General features: G+C 34.3%; 1 protein-coding gene across 2 annotated transcripts in view; it reads left to right on the top strand.

The window, feature by feature from the left end:
• Positions 1-15,507, top strand: part of SPATS2 (spermatogenesis associated serine rich 2) — a 161,410-nt gene that overhangs the window by 56,756 nt on the left and 89,147 nt on the right. The window lies entirely within an intron of this gene.

The following is a 15,507-nucleotide window of genomic DNA, read 5'->3' as shown; positions in this document are numbered from 1 at the left end:
TTTTAATTTGGAAATGAGTAAGCATTGGTTAGAAGGATAGAGACAGGGTAAGCACAAAAGAAAAGTACTTGTAATGCTTGTACTTGGCAGATCTTGAGATCTCTTTGAAGACAAGCAGTAGAGCAGGAAAGATGCATTTAAAAAAAAATATCCTTTAGCTGTGTCCTTGGAATTATCTATCCTTTTGCCCAGCAGGAGTCAGGTATCATTATGTCAAGTGTAGCTTTATGTGAAGTGAAAGGGTTTTGATCATCTGTAATTCCTTACTAAACTTTTCTTGAATAGGTACATAAAGAAACTTTACACTGCTAAAATTATTTCAGATTAGATAAGAAGAAAATCACAGTGTATACATTAAATTATATAGTGATTTATTTGAAGTTTGTTTTTTTATTCATTCAGCATTTGAGTATCTAGTATTATTTTATAGGATATTATGCTAAGTTTAATTTAGGGCATTGCTTTACATCCAGATCTTTTGTGTTTGTAAGAAAGAATCTTCTTTAAATATTAACTTTCTTATTTTCCACTTCATTTTTTTTTAAAGTATGTTTTTTTTCCAAAAAATTGCATTTGTTTTTGAAGAAATCTAACATATCAAATCTGCTTTTTTGGTAATAAAAGAAATGACCAAAAAAAAAACCCCTGATTTATCTTTTGGTTTTTCTTTGGTCATCAATAATTCAATTTTTTTTGGTCAGTTATTCTAGAAGCACTATGCAAGATGCTTTTCCTCCTGCAAGTGGAAAAGTGCCTTGTACTTTATTTCCAGAAGAAAAAAACAGTATGTTTAGTGGTTTTCTTTTTAAATTAAACATCCTATTTCTTCACATTTTACTTTGCATTTTAAAAATATTAGTTATTGAGAGATCCTGTCAGCAGCATTGAGTGTTTAAAAAAATCTTATTTATGCCCTTTGTGGTAATTTCCCACTCATTTCTAAATATTAACCTTCCCTCCTCCTTTAAACAATAAGACAGTCCTCTAATAAAAATTAAAAAGGAAAGAGGAAGAAAAAGCAGTCAGCAAAACCAAACAGCTCACCAGTTGTATTTGACAGTATATGAAATAGTTTTTATGTATATTTACAGTGAAAAGATTTCTCTGATTGTGCTTACTTTGTTCACTATCAGTTCATATAAGCCCCTCATGTATCACTAATTTCTTCATATTCATTGTTTTTTATAGTGCAGTGATAGTCTATCCTAATTGTATACCACAGTTTGCTTTGCCATTCCTCAGATGATGGGCATACACTTTGTTTCTTACTCTTTGCTACAATAAAAGAGGAGAAACTCTGAGTAGGGATCCATTATTTTCTATATGGCTATATTGCAAAGAGTACCTATGAGGAAAGCCTTAGTTGCCTTACCACTGATCTGGATGATCAGATGGATTCAAGTTGATTTTTTTAATTTACTCAATGTTTGTTTTCTATACTTGACTAGTTCACTTTTACTGGGATGTTTACTAGCATATTAGTTAGAAATGAACAGAAATTATATACCTGCCTTGTATAAACTTTAGGATAGAACAAGCAAGTCTATACATATAAAGCATTTCAATGCATTATCTAGAGAACCAAAAAATAGGATATTCCTTTAAACACTTTAAAGTCTCCATTATCTCACTAGATATATATTTTCTCTTCATTGCTACAAAGTATTCCTTTTCATAATCTATGATTATTATCACTGACTTCCAAAAAAAAGATCATATTTATCAGCTATCTGCCTTACTGTAGGTCTTATAACATTTTGTTGGTATCCATGCAGAGTGTCTCATTTTCTTTTCTGAACATAGGTTTCCTGAATGATATTCCTTACTGCATATATTAAATTTAAATAATTTTTAATTTGCCACAGCTTTTATGTTTTTGTATTGCCCCATTGCTCTTTGGGTCACCAACTATTTAAATTCTTCAAAGATTATGTTGTCCATTATTGGTAACCATCCAGCCTCACTGGGAGAATTCTGGTGTTAAAAGACATTGTTTTGTTGGGATCATTTAAAAACATTACATGATTTTCCAAATGGAACCCAGTCCACTTTCTTCCTCCTTTTTAATTCTGGATTTGACGCATTATCCATCTTCATTGCCTGTTCAAGATCTATGTGGTGATAGACTAATTCATTGGAAAGAATATGATAATGGGGCAGGTAGGTGGCTAGGTGTCTCAGTGGCTAGAGCATCAGCCCTGAAGTCAGGAGGACCTGAGTTCAAATCTGTCCTCAGACACTTAACACGTCCTGGCTGTGTGACCCTGGGCAAATCATTTAACCCCAGTTGCCTCAAAAAAAAAAAAAAAAAGGAAAAGGAGAATATGATTATTAAATATATATAATATCACAATCTTGTCTTCCCAGCCCACTTATATAATTAATGTTATAAGCTTGTCCACCCATTTATATTATGAAGAAATTACTCTGTTGCTTCAGATTCTTTGAGTAATATATCAAAACTACAATTATTTTAGCAAGTACTTTGTTATGTATCCCACTTACATGATTATAATAATAATAGTAAGATAATAATCTATAATGATTTAATTCTCTTTTCCCTAAGATTTTTAAATTTCCCTAGTATGTAGTGTTATAAAACAGATAAAAACTTTGAAATTGATTCTTGCATAGATTGGGGCATACCTTGTTATTTGTTTAGAAGGCCTAGGTCATGGGTCATAATTTTAAAAAACAACAATTATGTGAATCATTTTGATAGATTGGAACAGTTTTGTCCCCATATAATCACACGTACTCCATTTGCTTTTTCCTTAGCATAGGCAAGAGGAAAGCTCAAAACTGTAATACTTTATTGGATAGAGTACTGTGTTTTAGTGGTAGATGCCATGAATGCAAGTTGACAAAAAGTTTCAGAGTTAAAAAAGACTTCAGTGGCCATTTGATCCAATCCATACATAAAAAATTCACTTATTGCAACATACCCAGAAAGTGGTCTTCCATTCTTTGCTTTGAAGACCTTCAGTGGGTTATCCCACAACTCCAGTATAACTCATTCTATTTTTGCTTACCTGTAATTGTTAGTAGGTTTATCCTTACATCAAGTCTAAATTTGGAAGTTAAAATCCAAAAATTGCTGTCTGTGTGATCTTGAGCAAGACACACCCTTCCTGAATCATAGTTTCCTCATCTATACTTTTTAAGTTCTTTTCCTACTCTAGATGCATGAACTTATAACCATTCTTTCACTTGACAAGCCTTCATATAATTTGAAAGCAAATGTTTCAGGTGAGTCTTTTTTTCTCCAGGCTAAACATTCCCAGGGTTCCTCCACCCATTCTTCAATTAACATGGATTCAAGGCCCCTCTATATCCTAGTAGTTCTTCTCTGAATCCTCTGAATTTTGAACTTACTCCTTAAACAGCAGTATTCAGAATTAAATGTAGTCTTCCAATTATGATTTGATTGTGGCAAAGTACAGAGGAACTATTATTTCTTATTTATTAAATAAGGCTGTACAATACAGTCTGACTGCCTTCATTATTTTTGATTGCTTCATATTCCACTGTTGACTTATATAGAATTTGCAGCCCACTAAAATTCCCCATTTCTTTTTCAGACAAACTTATCATCTAATTTCCCTCATGCTATCCTTATCAAGTTTATTTTTTAAATCTAAATTTAAATTTATCTGAATTAAATTTTATTTTATTAGATTCAACTCAGAGCTGTAGCCTGATCTTTTTAGATCTTGATTTTGTCATTGAGTATGCTATCTCTTCTTTCTTTTTTTGCATTCTGCAAGTGTAATGAGTATACCAGCTAAACCTTTATTCAAGACATTGACAGAAATATTAGACAATGTAGGGCAAAGCAGAAACAATCAACTAGAGAGCTGCTGAGTTGACATTGAATGATTAGCATCTACTTTTTGGGCCTAGTTATCCAGTTTTGAATCCTGCTACTTACAAGTTATTGATAAGTTATCAGTATTGCAACGTAAGAGTTGTATGCAATAGGAACATATAGAGGGAAACAAGAAGTGCATAAATATCACAGATTATCAGGAAATATTAGTTAAATAGAACACAAAAGTCTCTTGTGGATGTCAGCAGTCATGAGAATTGCAGGGAATAAATGATGGTAGAGAACTAGGCAGAGAGCTGCCTGTTAAATGACCATTGAGATGAAATGGAGCAAAAAGGATGAGGTTCCTTGTTTCATGTGGCCCTTGACACTGGTGATCTCCTTCCTTTCATTTGTACAATGAATAAATTACTGCTATATGTACACAACTATTTTCAGGTGTTCCTTCGGCTAATAAAAATTTAAAGTAGCAAATCAAATTTTCTATTCAGTTCTGGTCTTTTCATCACAAGTGATTAAAGAGTCTTCTATTTTATTGAATGTCTATCTTTTTCCCTGAAGAATTAAACAACTCTTGGTAGTAATCCTAGCTCCATTGTTCTCCAGATTATCATTGTCCAAGCCCTCCAATCTTTTAAATTCTCACTCCTAAATTTTGTGTTATCCTAACTTGGGTGCTGCCATATTTGAAGTGTTTCTTTCTTGATGCTTGCAGTATTTTCTTCATGACCTGGAAGTTACAGAATTCAGCTGTAATATTCCTGGGAGTTTTCATCTGAGGATCTCTTTCAGGAAGTAATTGATGGATTCTTTTGATTTCTGCTTTATCCTCTGGTTCTAAAATATCAGGACGGTTTTCCTTGATAATTTCTTGAAAGATGTCCAAGCTCCTTTTTTTGATCATGGCTTTCAGGTGGACCAATAATTTTTAAGTCATTTCTTTTGGATCTTAGTTGTTTTTTCAGTGAGATATTTCTATTTTTTCATTCTTTTGGATTTATTTTATTGTATCTTGATTTCTCATAAAGTCATTCGCTTCCATTTGCTGAATTCTAATTTTTAAAAATTTATTTTCCTTTATGAGCTTTTATACCTCCATTTGGTCAGTTTTGCTTTTTAAGGCATTCTTTTCCTCATTAGCTTTTTGCATTTCTTTTTGTATCATTCTCATTTCTCTTCACAATTTTTTCTGTTCCTCTCTTAAACTTGATTTTCAAAATTGTTTTTGAGCTTCTCCATGGCCTGAGATGAGACCAATTCTTATTTATTCTTGAAGGCTTTGGTGTATATATAGGAACTTTGACTTTTATTCTCTTCTTCTGAGTGTTTTGACTTTCTTGTCACCCTAGTAACTTTCTATAGTTAGAATCTTTTTCAGTTGTTTGCTCGTTTCCCCAGTCTGTTATTTGACTTTTAACTCTTTGTTAAAGTATGGTTCTATTTCTTTGGTGGAGGGTATAATCTTCCAATCTTCAGAGGTTTTATGCAGTTGTTTTCAGAGATTCTTCTAAGGACCTAACCATAAGCCCTCTTTTTCTGCCTTGGAGCTGTGAGGAGTGTCACCCCCATGGTTGTAAGTTCTAGTGTGCTAAAGCAACAGAAACCTTCCTCACTGCTAATAAAGAGACCTGTGTACTGCCTCTGCTAACTGTTGGTGCCACTGTTTAGTTTGCTGGTTTCCCAAGGCCCTCTCATCCTCCTCGAAATAAGCCTTTCCTATTGATTTTCCATGATTTCTTGAATGCCTCTGGGCTGGGAGGTCTGGAAATAGCCAGTACTGCCACTGATTTAGACACCCCCAAGGCCTGTTCCTGCTTTGCTGTCACCAAGTCCAGGGCTGGAGCTACACTGGCACAATTTGCCAGGACTTCCACCCTAATGTCACAGACCTCTGCTGACCTTCTAAGTTGTCTTTGGCTTGGAAAATTGTTTTTCCGTCTTTTTGTGTGTTCTAATGTCCTAAAATTTCTTTAGTATCATTAAGGAATTTGGAGGGTTTGGGAGGAGAAATCCTTTTATTTATTTATTTATTTATTTTTAATAGCTTTTTATTTACAAGTTATATGTATGGGTAACTTTACAGCATTGACAAGTGCCATACCTTTTGTTCCAATTTTTCCCCTCCTTCCCCCCACCCCCTCCTCTAGATGGCAGGATGACCAGTAGATGTTAAATATATTAAAGTATATATTAGATACACAATAAGTATACATGACCAAACCGTTATTTTGCTGTACAAAAAGAATCGGACTCTGAAATATTGTACTATTAGCCTGTGAAGGAAATCCAAAATGCAGGCAGGCAAAAATATAGGGATTAGGAATTCAATGTAATGGTTCTTAGTCATCTCCCAAAGTTCTTTCACTGGGTTCAATTCAGAGAACTCCTATTGAAGTGGAAAAGCTTCCTAGATGGGACCATGAGAAACATAATTTTGAAGCTCTGTAGTTAGAAGTTTGTTACTAGCTCTTCATCCCCTAATGTAGATAGTATTTTTACACCCCCAAATGTGCTGCCCTAAAAAACCTAAGACCTTGACAACTTGATAAACATAAAGAAATACTGTCTTATTGCTGCCTGGGAATGGCAACCTTAGTGTGATAACCTTTGCCTTCTATCTAGAATAGAAATTCCTTTTATTATGACAAATGTATCAAGAAACATTTTGATGTCTCTTCTTTCTATAAAAATGTGGCCCTGAGACCACTCATTCGCTGATTCTCCTGTTCTGGTGGGGTTCAGTCACTAGCTAATAATAAATGCTCTAAAATTTTCATTATTTTGGCTGTCCTGTATTTTCTCTCATCTGGACACTTTACCATGATTCCCTGCCTTTACTTCACCATCTTGGATCCATCAACCATAGACATATTTCAGATTATTGAGGAAAATTGTCTTAATATCCTCAAATCACAGGATAAAATAGAAATTAAAACAAGGCATTGATCATCTCCTGAAATAGGCCTCAAAATGAAAACTTCTAGAAATATTATAGTCAAATTTCAGAGCTCCTGGGTCAAAGAGAAAATATTGCAAACAGTCAGAAAGAAATAATTCAAATACCACAAATAGCCACAGGTAAGATTTTTATAGGTCAATGTTAGTCACTGCTGTAACCCGTGGGGGTGTGGTTAAACAAGGTGTCATGGGCTACTTTTGGAAGTGTGCCTGATACCCGCTCCTTTAAATTCAATGGAAGTTAAAAGGGCATACTCACCGGGTTGTGGAAACTTGCATGTGTAGGCCTAATAAAAATTAACAGTAAGGCCAGGACCAAACCTGGTCCTGAGATTAGCAGTCTCCACATTAAAAGAGTGGAAGGCTTGAAATTTAATGTGCCAGAAGGCAAAGGTACTAGGATTACAATCAGAAATAACCAATCCAAGAAAACTGAGTAAAATTCTTTGGGAGGAATAGTTATTTAATGAAATAGAGGACTTTCAGACATTTCTGAATAGAAAATTTGCTTTTTTTAAGTTTGACTCAAGAGAAGCATAAAAAAGGTAAACACGAAAGAGAAATCATATGGAATCAATAAGGTTAAAATGTTTCCATTCCTCTGTGGGAAAGTGATAATCATAATTCCTAAGAACTTTAATATTATTTGGGCAATTAGAAGGAATATACATAATTTGCAGGTGGGTTGATTATAATGGGATTATTTTAGAAAATAAAATTATGGGGTAAAAAAGAATGCACTGGGAGAAGGGGGAAAGAAGAAGAAGAATGGGGAAAATTATCTCAAAAAAAGCATTAAAGAAGAGCTTTTAAAATAGAAGGGAATATGGGGAAGAAGGGAACAAAGCTTGAACCTTACTCATTAGATGGATCACAAGGGGGAAATGTACATACTCATTTATAAAAATCTTTGTTACTTTTAGGGAAGTATGGGAAGGGAATAAGAGAAGGAGAGGGAAGGCTGTGATAGAAGGGAGGACAGATTGAAGGAGATAGTGGTCAGAAACAAAATAGACTTGAAGAGAGACAGGGTAAAAAAGGTGAATAGGTATACTTGACAGATATTAATGAAGTAGCAAAGTTTATGTTGAATGGCCTTTGTCTTCACAAAATGAGATTGGGTTATTTCTGAGATTGAGAGATAATGATAGGACTCTAACCTTGAGAGTAGAGAAATACTAGAAAAATTGTTCTGAGAAATATGCTAGGGAATCAATTAGATGAAGAAAAGTACTACTGAATAATAACTTGGACCCATTTCATTCCACATATATTTATTGGGGTGTGTGTGTGTGTGTAATGCACTTTGTGTAGGAAAAATATGTATAATTTTAAAAAATAATTATTTTTGTGTGTAAACAATTGGGGCTAATTGACTTGCCCAGGGCCATATAGCTAGGAAGTATTAAGTATCTGAAGTCAGATTTGAACATCCCATAGATTATTGAGTGTTTTTTTGTGTAATGCACCTTTCTGTAGGAAAATATACATATAATTTTTTTAAAAATTATTTTTGTGTGTGTGAGGGAATTGGGGCTAAGTGACTTGCCCAGGGCTACATAGCTAAGAAGTATTAAAGTGTCTGAAGTTGGATTTGAACCTCAGGACTGGTACTCTATTCACTACACTCCTAGCTGCCTTTAGTGCATAGCTTTTAAATAGAATTTAAATCAGGGAAATCCCAAGGGCAATGAAGCATGTTTTTATCTACACAGATACATTTCTTTTTTAACTTTTTATTGACAGAACCCATGCTTGGGTAATTTTTTTACATTATCCCTTGCACTCACTTCTGTTCCGATTTTCTCCTTCCCTCCCTCCACCCCCTCCCCCAGGTGGCAAACAGTCCTATACATGTTAAATACGTCACAGTATTTCCTAGATATAATATATGTATGCAGAACCTAACAGTTCTCTTGTTGCACAGGAAGAATTGGATTCAGAAGGTAAAAATAACCCGGGAAGAAAAACAAAAATGCAAACAGTTTACATTCATTTTCCAGTGTTCTTTCTTTGGGTGTAGCTGCTTCTGTCCATCATTGATCAATTGAAACTGAGTTAGATCTTCTCTTTGTCGAAGAAATCCACTTCCATCAGAATACATCCTCATATAGTATCGTTGTTGAAGTATATAATGATCTCCTGGTTCTGCTCATTTCACTTAGCATCAGTTCATGTAAGTCTCTCCAAGCCTCTCTGTGTTCATCCTGCTGGTCATTTCTTCAATTGAAACTGAGTTAGATCTTCTCTTTGTCGAAGAAATCCACTTCCATCAGAATACATCCTCATATAGTATCGTTGTTGAAGTATATAATGATCTCCTGGTTCTGCTCATTTCACTTAGCATCAGTTCATGTAAGTCTCTCCAAGCCTCTCTGTGTTCATCCTGCTGGTCATTTCTTACAGAACAGTAATATTCCATAACATTCATATACCACAATTTACCCAACCATTTTCCAGTTTGAAGGGCATCCATTCATTTTCCAGTTTCTAGCCACTACAAAGAAAAGAGGGCTGCCACAAACATTTTGGCACATACAGGTCCTTTTCCCTTCTTTAGTATCTTTTTGGGGCTAAGCCCAGTAGTAGCACTGCTGGATCAAAGGGTATGCACAGTTTGATAACTTTTTGAGCATAGTTCCAAATTGCTTAGATACATTTCTTAATCTCTTGTGATGTTTATCATAATACATGGCCACAATACAGTACTTTTTCTGTATTTGGGAATTTTTATAATTTTGGGACAGTTTTGCCTTTTATATGTCAATTTAACAGAGTTCATAATTTCTTCATTGGGGACAAGAGTTCCAGATCCCATTTAAACTTTTAGAAATCCAAAAATTTTGATAGTGGATTTTTTACAGCTTAAGGAAAATGCCCAGATTTTACAGGTTCACTTGGACATCTGACAACAGTTTTTGCTATAACCTTGAATGAAAAAATGAGCTTCATCAGTAAAATGGCCTGTTTCCAATCTTGAGTTTTTTAAAAAAGCAGATTATAGTTCTATGAAGAAAAAAAATTCTCTTATGGGCAAAAAGCACAAAGACTCTTCATATTACATCTTCAGAACATATTTATTTAGATATTATCATATCAGAATATGTCATTTAGTACCTCCAAAAGGTTACAACAACATTTCCCAAAAATAAAAAAAAAACATACTAGGATGCTTCAGGATCAATAAATGATTTGTGTTGATTTTAGTATTTAAAGGTCTATGGGCGTTTTGTTGTTTTAACAACCAGTGGCTTTCAATATCTTCTTTCTCTGTCTTGCAGTTTGTGGGATTAAGTATTTTCTTCCTGAAATAGCTGATGGAACTGAGAAAAATCCGAAAGGGAAGGAAGTGAATTTTTTTTATCTGTAAGGATCACTTCATATGTGGAAGAACTAACCTCAGACTGATGAAAGATGACACTGAGACATAAGAGAGTAGACATTAAAATCAATACCACTGCTTCCTCATTATTCTCTGGAGTCTATTACTGAGAAGGTTTTTAAGTAGGCTAACTCTACTATCCAATCAGTAGTCACAGAGGAATTAATGCTAGAATCAGCAAATCCTTTTAAACAATGAGACCCTCAAGACTTCTTAGAGGTTAAATTTCTGCAATAGAAATCTTTTGGTGTGGCTGGACTGAGAAGAGGGGTGGGTAAGGTAGTATTTAATTGGTTGTCTGTGTCCTTAATAAAAACCCTGGCCCTTCCATCATGCTATAGCACTGTGTGTGGGGCGGGGAGGAGAAGAATCATAATTCTGTCCTAGAGTTTGGAAAGTTCCCTGTGCATGATAATTTAAAATCTGTCTGAAAAGGAGAAAAATAACATCCTTCAAGGTATATCCAGGGAGATACTCAAAGGAGCAAGAGCAAAGGAAATAAATCAATCATCAGTAAAGAACATGTGCCAAATGAAAGCAAAATTAACAGTCAAAATCCCTTGAATGCCTGCATATCTGTTTTCATTGAATATCCTTTTTTATAATAGCTTTTTATTTTTTAAAATAGATGCAAAGATATTTTTCAACATTCACCTTCACAAAACCTTGTGTTCCAAATTTTTCTCCCTCTCCTAGACAACAAGTAATCCAATATAGGTTAAACATGTGCAATATTTAAAACATATTTTCACATTTATCAAGCTGCACAAGAAAAATCAAGATTTTTTTTACATGTACAATCATATTTTTCTTTTTAATTCATTTTTATATTTTTTTCCAGTTACATTTAAAACTTTTTTTTTTAATTTTTGTTTTTAAAACTTTGAGTTTGAAATCTTCTCCATTATTATCATATGCTTCAATCTGTATTCAGACATCAGACAATTCTGTATGGATAGGATTTTTCATCATAAGTCCTTCAGAGTAGTTGTGAATCATTGTACTGCTGAGAATAGCAAAATCATTCTCAGCTGATCATGCTAGTACATTGCTATTACTTTGCACACCATACATTTCACTTTGCTTGAGTTCATGGAAGAATTTCTAGGTTTTTCTGAAAGCATCTTTCTCATCATTTCCCATAGAACAATAATTCCATTATAATCACGTACCACAATTTATTTTAGCCATTCCTCAGTTGAAGGGCATCCCCTCAATTTTCAGGTTTTTTGGCCTGAGAAGAGAGCTGCTCTAAATATTTTTGTACATATAGATTTTTTTCCTTTGGATTCATGCTTAGTTAATGGTATGGTAGGTTAAAAGATATGCTTGATTTTATAGTGCTTTGGGAATAGTCATATTTTTTGAGCATTCATCAATTGGGATATGCCTCTTATTTTTTATAAATTTGACTCAGTTCCCCCTATTTGAGAAATGAGGCTTTCTCAGAAAAAGTTGTCAAAATTCTTTTTTTATAATTATCATTGTTAACTATATTCCTCCCCACACTTAATCTGTTTTCTCTCTCTCACCCTGCCCCTCCTCAAAAGTTTTACTGCTGATTACTCCCTGTCTCAGTAGTCCCTCTTGTATCACTCTCCTGCCTTCCCATATCCCATTCCCTCCTACTTTACTGTGATTTCTATATCCATAAAGAGTATGTATATTATATCCTTTTGAGCCACTTGTGATGAGAATGAGGTTCTCTCACTCATCCTCTCCTCCTTTTCTTCTCCACTGTAAAAGCTTTTTCTTGCCTTTTTTATGGCACATAATTCATATCATTCCACTTCTTTCTTCCCCCTTCTCCTAGTACATTACTCTCTCGCCCCTTAATTTCATTTTTAAAGATATTATCCCTCATTGAAGATTTTTTTTTTTAAAGATAAGCTATTAGAGAATTATAGATTTATTTTTGGTCCAGTCATCAACTCCATTCAGATGATGGAGTTAGGAAAACCAATTTATAGAGTCATTATGTATGGAGAAAGTCTTTACTAATAACCTACCACATCATGAGTTCTAGTTTGGTCCTCAGTACAAAACTTATTAAAAGAATGAATTTTATCAGATTTCAAATTTTAAACTACTAAAGATATAATTTCAGAATGGGGTATTTTTGGAAAATTATGTAAGGCAAACATCTCAGTCACACAAATACTATCTTGGCTTAATTCATCTTTTTACATTCTATTTTGCTTTCCTTGCTTTTTATAGTGTTTATTCCCTTTTTTGGAGATCTATTACCATTTTTTTAAAACATAAAATTAAAACCTGTGCTGTAAATCTTCTGAACCACAGTTCTACTTTCTTAAGTATAAAATCCTTTTATCAGCATTGATTTATGTTTTGTTCATTGTGTATTGATTTAATCCCTACCAAATTAGTCTTTGCTATGTACTTATGCTGGACCACAGGTGATGAGGTAAAATAGTATAAAATGTGCAGGACCAGTTGTTATTGATAACAGAAGTTGTATCTCATTTTCATTTATTCCTATGACTTTTCAGTCACATTCATTTGTAAATATGCTGTTTTCTTTTTCCACACTCAACAAGCTATTTCTTTTTAACAATGCAAGGGAAAGAAATTTAAAGATAGGGAAAAAGCAGTTGCATAAAACTAGCTAGTATATCAAGTGTGTCATAGTATGTGTAGCATTCTATATCCATTCCTGCTGTCACCCAAATCACAACCTTGGTGTGATCCTTGACTCTTTTCTTCACACACATAACGAATCACTTGTCAGATCTTGGTCTTTCTTCTTCCACAGGATCAGTCAGCAAGAGTTTATTAAATACCTCTTATGTGTAGGCACTGAGGATACAAATACAAAGCATGAAAAATTGGAAAAAAAAAAATCACTAATTGTTCCTTTGGTTCTGCTCACTTCATTCTGCTTCAATTCATGCAAATCTCGGATTTCTATGAAACCATTTTCATTGTTTTTTAGTACTCAGTTATATTTATGTGCCATAATTTGTTCAGCCACTCTCTGTGGGTATTCTCTTTAATTTCTAGTTCTTTGCCATTACAAAAAGAGCTGCTATAAATTTTTATATATGTCCTTCTCTGTTTTTATCTCTTTGAGGATGCAGACCTTGCAGTTATTATCATCACAATAAAGGATTTGCCCAGTTCAGTAACTTTTGAGGCATAGTTACAAAATGTTTTCCTGGATGGCTGTAATACTTTATACCTCTGCTAATAGTATATTAATTGCAAGTTTCAGGTGGTGACTGGTGGGTTTTTTCTCTTTCTACTTTTCTTCTTGTTCTAAATACTTCAGAGAAAATGTCTTTCTAGCATGTCATTTTTCTTTTTTGTCAACTTTTTCAAGTTAATATGTATGAAATGGAACTTTTTAAATATTAAATTTATTTATTTAAAACTTAAATACAAAATATTGGTGAATATGGCTGACATAGTTTCATTTCCCTATTTTTCTTATTTGATTAAATCCCTGTCTGAGATTAATGATTTCTATCTCTGCTTTCCCCCCCCCCCAACAAATTCTACTCTTGATCATCATCAACATTGTGTTTGTATGTATCTCTTATTTCTTATCCCTGTTGACTCCTTTCCTCTACTGCTATTACTTAACTTACCTCCTTTCCAAGATTCCTTCCCTTATCCTCTCCCTCCACCCTTTCCTTCTCTCTTTTTCCTATTCCTATTAATCAACACACCTTTTCCCATTACCTTCTATACCTCCCTCATGCTGTTCCCTTTCCCTCTTTATTTCTTTATAAATTTAGAAGACTTTTATACATATATATATCCATATAAATGTGTACATATGTGTGTGTGTATGTATAGGTATTGTCCCCTCGTTAACCCATTCCTGATGAGAGTTGGATTCCAGAACTACCAGCCCTCTTCTCCCATCTAAATTACTCAGTGTCACTTCTTCTGCCTCTTATTCATATAACAATTACTCTTTTTACCTTTTCCTACATGATTTTGCTTTTTAGAATCACCTTATACTGAGTTCTACCCCAATATTTCTAGACATATGGGTTAGGTTACATTTCCATGTATAAAATAAAAACTGCTTGACCTTATTGAGTCCCTTATAATTAGTCTTTGATGTTTACCTTATATTTCTTTTGGATATTGTATGTCACTTTTTCTATTAAGTTCAGATCTTTTGCAACAAAATCCTCAAAGTCTGACAATTCATTAAATGTAGGTTGTTTTTTAAATTTGGGATTATGCTTAATTTTGGTGGGTATAATATTTTTCATCACAATCCCAGTTCTTTTGCTTGTAATCATAGAGTGTTCCAAGAGTGTAGCCATTACTGGATCTTGTGTGATTCTGATGGTGGCTATGCTGTATTTAAATTATTTCTTGTTGCTTGTAATATTTTTTCCTTGCCTGGGATTTTAGAATCTGGCTATGATATTCTTGTAAGGTTTTCCTTTATAGGATCTGTTTCATGACCCCAGATCTTCCCTACTTATCAGAATGTCTGGTCACCCCCCCCCCCAATTCTGTCATTGTTTTTCTTGATCCCAACTTATCATAATACCTGGTGCCTCCCCTCACCCTATCAGAACCAGATTGATAGTCTGTTCCCACTCTCAGTGCTCTGATTCTGCCCCTGCCTCTGTCTATATATTTCATGGGATCCTCCCATTCCCTGGGGACAACATGACCCCAGTACAATCTCTCCCTCTCAAATAAAATATTAAAAACTCTAATCTCTACTTGCTTCAACTTTTCTGGCATTACATTTGGAGGCTTCCCAGTGAGATGAGAGAGCAGGATTAGAGAGTAGAGACTTTCAGGTCTCCGCCTTGGGCCCCTGAGTGGTTGTGGATCCATCTGGGTTCTTTACCTGGAGAGGATGGCCCTCTGGATTTCTCCAGAGTCTCCAGGAAGGAGAGCAGTTTTCAGCTGCAGCCAATGCCAACAACGGACACCTTCATTTTAGCCACAGGAAAGTAAGTCTGGGTGCCTTAGGGCATAATCTGATTTGTTTATCTGTTCTGTCTGTCTGTGCTAGCATCTGGATTCTCAGAATAATAAAATGCCAACAGGAATTAAATTCTGAGAACGTATCATTCCAGGATGCTGGATAATGCTATCTGTTTTGGGTGTCTTCTAAGACACATCTGGTCTGATCTGATTCTGAGCGCCTTTTTTAGGGGGCACTATCTAGTTACATGTGTTAAATGTTTTGTTTAATGTAATTGTACAGTCTACGTATGATCGGTGTTCTGTGTTCTGTGTGATTTGTCTGTTTTGTTGATTAAAGAGCTCTGTTAAAAGTTTTAAGAACTGGGATTAAGAATTCGTTATATCAATGTTGCAATTTATTATATAAAAATTT

This window comes from Sarcophilus harrisii, chromosome 5 (genome assembly GCF_902635505.1).
Source record: "Sarcophilus harrisii chromosome 5, mSarHar1.11, whole genome shotgun sequence".
In the NCBI taxonomy this organism is placed as follows: Eukaryota; Metazoa; Chordata; class Mammalia; order Dasyuromorphia; family Dasyuridae; genus Sarcophilus; species Sarcophilus harrisii.
The sequence above is the reverse complement of the archived record's forward strand: the minus strand, read 5'-3'. Positions and strand labels throughout refer to the sequence as shown.